Source organism: Balaenoptera physalus (genome assembly GCF_965194825.1).
Source record: "Balaenoptera physalus genome assembly, chromosome: 4".
NCBI lineage: Eukaryota > Metazoa > Chordata > Mammalia > Artiodactyla > Balaenopteridae > Balaenoptera > Balaenoptera physalus.
In genome coordinates, this window is record NC_138891.1 from 22,522,861 (window position 1) to 22,532,193 (window position 9,333).

General features: G+C 47.6%; 1 protein-coding gene across 3 annotated transcripts in view; it reads right to left on the minus strand.

Moving 5' to 3' along the window:
* NMNAT3 (nicotinamide nucleotide adenylyltransferase 3) overlaps positions 1 to 4,559 on the minus strand; it is a 114,732-nt gene extending 110,173 nt beyond the window's left edge. The window contains exon 1 of one of the 3 annotated variants that reach the window (XM_082461317.1): positions 4,250 to 4,559. The gene's annotated coding sequence lies outside the window, so the exon portion shown is untranslated. The remainder of the gene's footprint in view (positions 1 to 4,249) is intronic. The other 2 variants (XM_082461316.1, XM_082461318.1) reach the window with 2 other exon arrangements.
* Positions 4,560 to 9,333: the final 4,774 nt, after the last annotated feature.

The window sequence follows — 9,333 nt, forward strand, 5'->3', positions numbered from 1 at the left end:
CTCAGCTGCATGCAGACGGTTGTCTCCCACACACCTGGACAAGAGCAGTCAGCTTTGCCCTTCTTTCCCCTCAAATGACAGGTCTCTAGACGCAATGTCATAAAATCTATGCCAGAACCTCAGCCTGATGTGCCCAGAGATATCAAAGAAGGAGAAAAAGATAGGCTCTTGGTGGTCCCTGTCACTCTGAAGGGAGAGGGCCTCAAGGCCCACCACGCCCGATCTACCCCAGGTGAGGTGGACACCTGTATGTTGCCGCCACCTAGTATGAGAGATGCTGAGAGGTAGCACATCCAATGAGACAACATCCAAGGAGGGGCTCTGCAACTCTAAAGGGTTAAGTAAACCGGAGCATTAGCATTATTTTCCCATTTGGAAGCCAAAGCTCAGTGATTTTTAAAGTACACATTCTTATAAGACTACTTTGGCTGCATAAAATATTGTTTGCCAGAATTCATAGAAAAATACTATCCAACAGTCTTTAAAGGTATATAAATAATTCAGTATAAGCCTCCAACCAACATTTCCGGGTCCCCTCTATCTATATCAATACTGACTAAATCTCTATATCTATCCCACCTTTATGCGTTCTCCTGGCATGCCAGGCTTCTCATTCATGGCAGTTAATCTGGTTTATAACTTGACGTTGTGTGTGTGGTCATGTGCTTAATTCTGTCTTTATCAATAATCTGTCCCATGATGTCTTTGGGCCGCATGAGTGTGGAGACTGTGTCACTTTGTCTCAGCATTCTCATCCCCAGGACCCTGCCTGAGCATGTATAGAAGGAAGAAAGGGAGAGAAGGAGGGAGGAAAATGAGCAAGACATGGTGCTGGGCACCTGGGGTGCTCAATCCAATAGCTGTGGAAGCGCTCACAGCCCACAGAGGAGGTAATGCCAGGGCAGCTGGAAAAGTGATGCCCAGCAGAGGTGCCCAGCGGGACCATGGGAATGCAGGGTTGTTTCGGAAAGGCTTCCCTGCAACAGGCTGTGCCCCTGCAGGTGCTGCAGAGGTTCCAGCTTTCGGGGCAGATCCGGCCAGAGACAGGGGCAGCAGGAAGGTACGGGGATGCAGATCAGACCTTTACTGGGCGGGAGGCCAGACCCAGAGATGGCACTCCTGGGTGGAAAGGGCAGACAGCCTTGACTTCTAGAAGACACCGCCACATTCATCCAAGGCGTTTTCACCCCCCAAACCCATCACTGAGAACCTGTGATTTCCCCAGATTCACACTAGCCACAGAACGCCTTTCTATTCCTAGTTCCAAGATTGGTGCTGTGGGTCTATGTGTACATGAGAGAGACAATGATGAGGGAATCACGAGTCCACTGTGGTTTGTTAAACACACCGTGCAGAACCACAGGGCTAAAACGGTGGGGCAGGAGCTGCCGTCCTGGGCCTGCCCTGCAAAAGGGGATCTGTCTGTCTTTACCAGGGAACTGTGATAAACGAGCAAAGACAGACACTGGTCAGGATGAGCCACTTTATTTAAAAGCTTCGACAGCCCAAAGTGGTTTAACATAGACGCATGGGAGATTTATCTAGATGATAAAATACCTGAACTTGAAAGACACATAAATTATAATTTTGCAGTTTTTTTTCCTTTTAAGATTTCACATAGTCAAGTGCTTTAAGTAATGCATGAAATGCACATAAAGCTGTCTGGTTAGCGTCTGCAGAGAACCTCTGCTTCCAGACGGGACAGAGTTCAGAATCAACGCCACCCATCTGTGTCTGTGGCCTTCCGTTTCCTCATCACAGTGGACAGCACTGGGAGGATTAATCAATATAATAATAATAACAGCAGCTATTATTGACTGAGTACTTCCCAAACCCTGTGCTGTGCATTGAGGACGGCACACCACACACTTACATATGAGCATTACTGACTGCTCATAACGGCCCTACAAATGAGGGGCAATGAGTCCCATGTTACAGATGCAAAATTGTACTTCAGAGAACTTCTATCATGCATGTGAGGTCACACAGGCAATTTCATCTGACTCCAAAGCTGCAGTGTTCACCACTAAGCTGCAACATACATGAAAATGCTTGGCCCTTATCAAGGGCCTAAAAACATTAGTTATCTCTCCCTATCTTCATACTCCCTTCTTTTAACAGCACACTTGCACACTGAGAAATTTGATCTGTGGGTTTAGGTTCCTTTGTTCATTCGTTCAGTCATTCATTCATTCATGCCTTCATTATGGGCCCAGTATTCTGCTGGGTACAGGGCTTACAGAATTGGATTCCACAGCTCCTGGACCGGTTTCAGGCAATTACCATAGCCACAGGAGGGCAGGGGTCAGCATGGAGCAGGGGCAGCTATTCACCAGGGACCCACACCCAGCTGTGGGTTAGGGACAACCCAAACAAGACAACGTTGGATCTTTTTCAACCCTAGTTTTTCCCCCATGCTTTTGCTGTTTTTTCTTTGGCCTGAGTCTTCAGGCCTTCTGACAGCCTGGCTGCCCAAGAGGCCTTTTATCACCCAGAACACCGCTTTTTCCTGCCAGGGCTGATGCTTTCCAGTAAAACCACTGCAACAGATAACACAACTCCCCCACTAATCACCCTGCACAGTTCCTCAGAACCAACCTCTCACCCCCACCTCCTATCTTCTGCCTGCCTTGTTTCACCAATTTTTACCCAGAATAAGGAATAATAACAATAGCAGCAGCAGCAGAAACTTCTACATGTCAGGCACTGCTCTATGTATTTTAGGTACATTAACTCATTAAATCCCATAATAACCCTCTTAGGTAGGCACTATTATTACTCCTATTTTAGTTCACTTAGGGGAAGAGGGAGGGAGGTAACATTTCTTCAGGGCCAACTAGATGCCAAGCACTGTCTTAAGCTTGCACAATCAGATAATAAGTGAACTGCCCAGGGTCAGGCACAGAGCTGGGAAGTAACAAATAAGAACCTGAACCCAGGTCTGTGACTGCCTAACCCAGCGCTCTCCTTTTGCTCTCCGCAGGTGGCACTGCCACGGTCTGCGAGGGGAAACAGAGTGGCTGCACAAAGCCTGCCCTCTCCCCCTCTTCCCCCAGCACCCTTCTGTTAACACCTGTCCTCTGCTTTTTTTTTTTTTTTTTACCCCTACTCACAAATGGTGCCAGACTCTTCTCTCAACTGTGTTCTCTACTCTCTGGGCCTCCCGGCCTGTTTTCATGGAGCAAATCCGCAGTCTCCACCAACAGTATAAACCGAGCCAAAGAAGGAATTGGCATCATCCAAGCCAATAAAATATACCAAGCAGTCGCCAGCCAGGTGTTTTCTGAAGCTTCCAAACCTCTCCTAAAACCCTGGGGCTCCTCAGCAAGGGACCAGTAGGGTTGCTGCCTCTTGGGAGTTTTCTGGCCCATTTTGGGGGGAGATGCCACCAACGAAAATAAGGAAGTAACCTGCTCAGCAGAGGAGTGTGAGCCTTATGTTCTCAGGGGGTTCATGGTGTTGGTACTAACAGGTGAGCCTTTCTGGGAAATGTATACCTGGCCCTGACGGAAGCAGGAGGCTTTCCCTGGCAAGGCCATCGGATCAGGCTCTCTCCTCTGGGCTCCAGAGCACCACGGCTGGGACTACCAGTGTACTTCACCTGGCCCGCCCTGCATGAGCTCCAGGAAGGCAAGGCCAATGTAAAGTGGGCACCAGTTAAATATTTTACGAATGAATGACTAAAGCAGTCCTCATTTCAGAGAACAAGCTGTTTGAGCCATTCATATTGAAGTGTGAGCACCAGCATCCTTTATAGATGGGGACCACCGGCTAAATGCTCTCCCAGCACCCTGCACTTCCTATCTTCACAGACCTTTCAGTTTTAACTTTACACTCACGTGTGGAGATTACCTATTTGCTGTGGGTCTCTCTTACCAGACTGCGAGCTCCACGGGGGGTGGGCACTGCGTTCGTTGGCCCGCACTGTACCCCCCTGCACTGAGCCCAGTGGCGGGCACTCAGTGGCATGCAGGATTTGGTGGATCCTTATTTGCATCTGTTAAGTGCGCGAGTGCTGAAGATGGGCTCGGGTCTGAGCCACAGGGGTGCTGGGGTTAGGTCGATAACGCTGTGGCGAGAATGGGCGGCGCTGGCTGTACACAGGAGGCGTTCTGGGGTTCTTCCGACCCAGACGGGCTACCGGGCTCCGCACTCCGCCGCCACCTGTCGCCCCGGCGCGGGCCAGGTCTCGGCGGGTGCCCGCCAGGGCAAAGGCGGGCTGAACAGGCCCGGCCTTGGCTGCGCTTACCTGCGCGTCGCGGGGCTCCGCAGAGGCAATCGGCGAGCCTCTGGGGACTGCAGGGGACTGGAGGCCCGGCGGCGCCGAACCGGGGCTCTTCGCCCGCGCGCGGCCCCGCACCCAAGGCCCGGTGAGGACCGCTCCAGGCCTCCGCACGCACCGCCCTTTACGGTTGGGCAGCCAGTCACCTGCCCTTCCCACCCCCGCGCTGGGGAGAGGGCCTAAGGCGAACTTGACCCTGCGCTGCAAGGGCTTCCCGAGGTGGGCGGAGTCAGAGAGAAACCGCGGCGCCCAACTTCCTCCATGGGGGCGGGCCCTAAAGAGACCCCGCCCAGCGCCCCGCCCCTTCGTGCCAAGCCACGCCCCCAGAGCCCCGCCTCTGCTCCCACTCCCTGGCTTGTGTGCGCCTTTGCATTTTATTTTTCTATGTTTTGCGTTCCGTTTTATTACTTATTTTTATTTTTTACTTTCTTTTTTTAAAGATCAAATTTAAAAATATATCTAAGTAATGCATGAGCACTTTTTACAAAATAAAATTACCTGCATGTTCTTATAATGGAAGCAACAGAGCCCTCTCCCTTGCGCCCCACCACGCCGTCCTTTATAGCACGTACTGCGTTGAGTTCTGCTAGTGCTTACCACCTTGTCGCTAAAAAATAAGCTTACACAGAGGTTTCTGGAGTTATCTGTTGACTTTCTGCCATGTTCGATGAGGATTTACTCTCTTCCTGCGCCCCCGCCTTCCCTCTCCTGACAAGTTTACCCCTCTTTTCTCAAGTCCTGCCCTGGTGAGCTCTGACACCTCAAACCAGGAGTGGATGAAGGCTTTCTGGGGCCTGAAGCGTACACAATTGTGGGGGGAGGGGAGTAGGAGGGCTGTTTTAGAAAGCCCTACAGAATCAAGCCTTGCAAATGAAAATTTATTTAGAATGGGAAAAAGCAATCACAACAAAATGCTGGGACCTTGGACATTCAGGTCCATATCCTCTGAGATCTTCGCAGGTAATTTATTTCTTGAATTTGCTTCCCCAGTGTGGCCTGGCCTCCTCTGCCCACCCAGAACCCTCCATAACTCCCAGTCCTTACAGGGGCGGTGAAGGTCAAGATGCATCAGTTTCTGCCAATAGGATTTCCTAATGGAGTGAACTGAAGTGTGCAAAAAAAAAAGAGATATCAAGGGTGATGTCAAGGTTTTGTGACTGCTGCACACCTCATTCCCAGCTTTCCCTAGCATCTGTGACAGGTTCTTAGTACGGAGTGTTTTGTAAAGCTGGCTCTGGGCCCCTGCAGGATCACCAGATTCTCACAGTGCTCCCATGATGTTGGCTGGGCAGGCATACTGTCTCTACTTTTAGGAGGGGCCTTACTTGTCCCCTCCCGAATCAGCACAGGGGACACACAGCTAGCACCCAATAAGTGCACAGGTGAAGGGACTGGTCCACCTCTGCTTACTCAGACTGAAGAAGCGGTGTCCACGCCCTCCCTGACACCCCTTCTCTCCTGAGAGTTCAGTCCTTCCCCTTCCTCTGCTCTGCCTTGCGTCTCTCCTGCTTCCTCTCCTTCCTCCCTCGTCCAGCTCCCAAGAATCAGAAGTGACTCCCTTACAGTGTGAAATGTGCCTCAACAAGGTGACCTTGGGCAAAGTCACCTTACCTCTCCAAAGCCTCAGGATCCTTCTGTGAAATTGGAGGGAACAACTTTTTGGGGAGGATTAAGTGGCTTCATAGGTATACGCATGAGGATTTTTTTTTTTCCTTTTTTACAGCCCTATTTTTTTTTAATAACTCAGAAATTTTAAATAGTGGTCAAATTTATTGCTCTTTTCTTATTATTGCTTCTGGATTTTGTATCATACTTAGAAAGGCCATTCCTACTCTGAGATTTTAAAAAATTCAAGGATAATGATCTTTGGATGGTCTCTTATTGATAACATGGTTTGTCTCCCAGCAGGGTGGGAGGCTTGTGAGAAAGGTTAGGGACTTAAAATCTGTGTGTAGCATTGGTACCACAGGTTGGGTTCAAATCAAGGGCTAAATCATTCTGAGTCAGGGCCCTGACCCAGGGAAGGAGAGGCTGGACACAGAGAGCAAGAGGGGGATGAGCAATGACTTCTCCATGCAAGGGATGCTTCTTTCCCTGGGGTAGTGAAGATAAAGGCTTGGTTTAGGAGGAAGCCTAGCTTTCCAGGTATGAAGTAGTGCCTCCTAGTGGTGGGAGGTAAGAACCTCACATAATAACCATAATAACTTCACTTATCCCAAATCAAGGAGGGGCAAAAGGCTGTGGTTGAGAAATCCATTTGCGGGAGACAACTAGCTCCTAATACTCTAGATAAGGGAATATCTACATGAGAGTCATGCCCTTTGCTTGAGGGCACACAGGGCTACTGGATCATGGGTATAACAGGGATAATATTTTTTTTACCTTTTTTATATGGGTAAGTTTTATTTCTCCTGAATCCTATCTGCCATTAGAGTCAAGGAAGTGGCCAGGTAATGCCACCTCAGGAAGGAGGAGGATTTTACATCTCAGTTTGGGTCCCTTACAAGCAGAACCTGAGACAAGGATTCAAGTGCAAGTGTTTTATTTGGGAGTCCAATAAAAGATGCATTACTAAGGCAGCTACTGTTACAGATAATTGGAGCTTGATCCTGCAGGAAAATTCTAGAAAGCAAAGAACATGTAAAGAAAGTGGCTCAGATTTATCCAACCCAAGAAAGAGCTGAAGGTGGGAGGTCTCTAAAGGGAAAAAACTGGAACTGACAGATTAGCTCATTTTGAACATTTTACAAATTAGTTCTAGGCATATAAATGTGGTTACCAAATGAGATCAAGCTATAACTATTCTGCAGCTTCCTTCTGTCACCTAATGGTGTCCTGATGAAGCACTTTCTGCATACTGTCTAAGGCCTACAGGTGTGACCTGAGGACATTCTGGAAGACTTGTTTTTGGACGGATCATGATGGGACTGCAGGCTGGGTCAGCCTCTGTGGTTGGATGAGACTATAACCTTGCCTTCTGAGCTCTCAGAAAGGTCAAGTTTTGACTGGTGAAAGTAAAATGTAAAAAAAGGAGACTGGTGGACTTTTAAAACGATCAGAGAGGGCAACATTTCCAATCCCTTTAAGGACTTCAAAAGGTGGATGTTTTCTCATAGGCAATGAACAGGTAATGCCAATGTGAAGTCTTTCTTACTTGGTCATTGAAGCAGGCCTCCACGAGAAGCCACCATTTGGTCAACCTGGCTCCACTGGCCATAGTTACTATGGAGTTAAAGTGATCCTTTTGAAATATGAATCAGTCCACAGCACTCCCCTGCTCAGACGTCCTCAGCCACTTCCACCACAATTAACATAAAACACCAAGTTCTCCCCAATGGCCTCCAAGGCCCTCACAAGATCTGCTCTGACAAGCTCTCCCTGACATTGTCTCCCGACAGCGCCCACTCCTCACCCCCAGTCTCCTTGGCTTTGCTGCTGTCCCTTGAACACACTGGGCCTGTTTGCACCACAGAGCCGCTGCACTGCTGTTCTCGCTGACCGAAATGGTATACCCCCCCAACTCCCAAGGTAATTTGCCCAATTCCTTAGCTTTCTAACAGGCCACCTACCTCAGACATAAACAACTAGCACTCCCGTACCACACTGTTCATAGCACTTATTATCTGTCATTGGAATCTTTATCCCTTTCTTATTTGTCTCCCTCACTTAAGTGCAAGGTCCCCAAAGGGCTGAGTCTTTATATATTTTGTTCCTTGATATATCCCCACATTTTTTTTTTCTTTTGGCTGTACCACGTGGTATGCAGGATCTTAGTTACCCGACCAGGGATGGAACCCGTGCCCCCTGCAGTGGAAACAGCACGGAGTCCCAACCACTGGACTGTCAAGGAATACCCTATCCCCACGCTTAGAACAGTGCCTGGCACTTCGTAGGTAGTCAAGAAATATTTGTCGAATGAATGAATGCATTGAACCAATGAAAAATAGAAACAAAATCAGTAAACATACAGTTCGAAAATATTTTAGAATGCAGACTTTCAACTCATCCAGATTGGATTCCTCTCAAGTTGGGAAGAATTGTGGGAGCAGAGAGAGAAAAAAATAAAATAAAATGAAGTGGTTGAGATGCATTATATAATCTGATTCATAATTACAGATGAGTATTAGACTGAGAACTTTGGCTCTTTTACATTTGACCCAATCCTGTGTTAAATATTTACGCAAAGGTTAGCTTGAAAGGCTACATGCTCATTTAAAAGTACTAAGAAGAAAAAAGTTTCCCCTGGTTATTTTAATAATTCAGGATGGTGTTCTGTGGCTTCTGCTGGCATCTGAGGGCCCAAGGTGGTAACTGCTTACCTGGAAATAGAGGCCTTGATCAAATATTTAAGATCTCACTAATTTTTATTTTCTGCCAATTTTTTATTCCTGCTTCCCACTTTTTTTTTTTTACCCATTTTGCAGCCACACAATTCACACAGAAATGGTTCATGGATTATTAAATGCAGCTAAGCAATGAGCTTTTGCTAGAACATAAGGCCAAACTCGGGCCACTGTTCTAACAAAGTAATTTTTCCTTGAATGTACGGACTACAATTTTACAGAGTCCTCTGTCCTATATTCTGAAGTTTTGTAAGGCAGGTGCATGTCTGCTGCAGAAAGGACTTTAAGGTGCAAACAAAGACTCCCTGAAAAACAGGTTTTACAGTGGTGCAATGAAGCAGTCTTGGAATCAAGAACAGTTGAAACCATAGAATTGGTAAGTGGGTCCTTGACATCATGGCAAGATGATACCGAATGGTGCCTGTTTGCTAATGAGAACATTGCACACTGGTGCCACTAGCAGTGGAGTGGTTTTGGTGAGCACCTACCTAGGCTTAATTGTCTAAGGAATGTTCCAGTTGCAGCACCTCAGTGTTGTAAATTATCTTTCCTGATGGAGCTTTTATATTCTACCACTGTTGCTAAAACTCTAATCCTGCTGTCCATCGGGGCCCACTTGGTACAAAGCAGGCCTTCTGAAAGAGGTCAAAGTCATAATGCATCGTTCACGTTGGAAAGCACTTTAGTAATAACCCATTATTATTATTA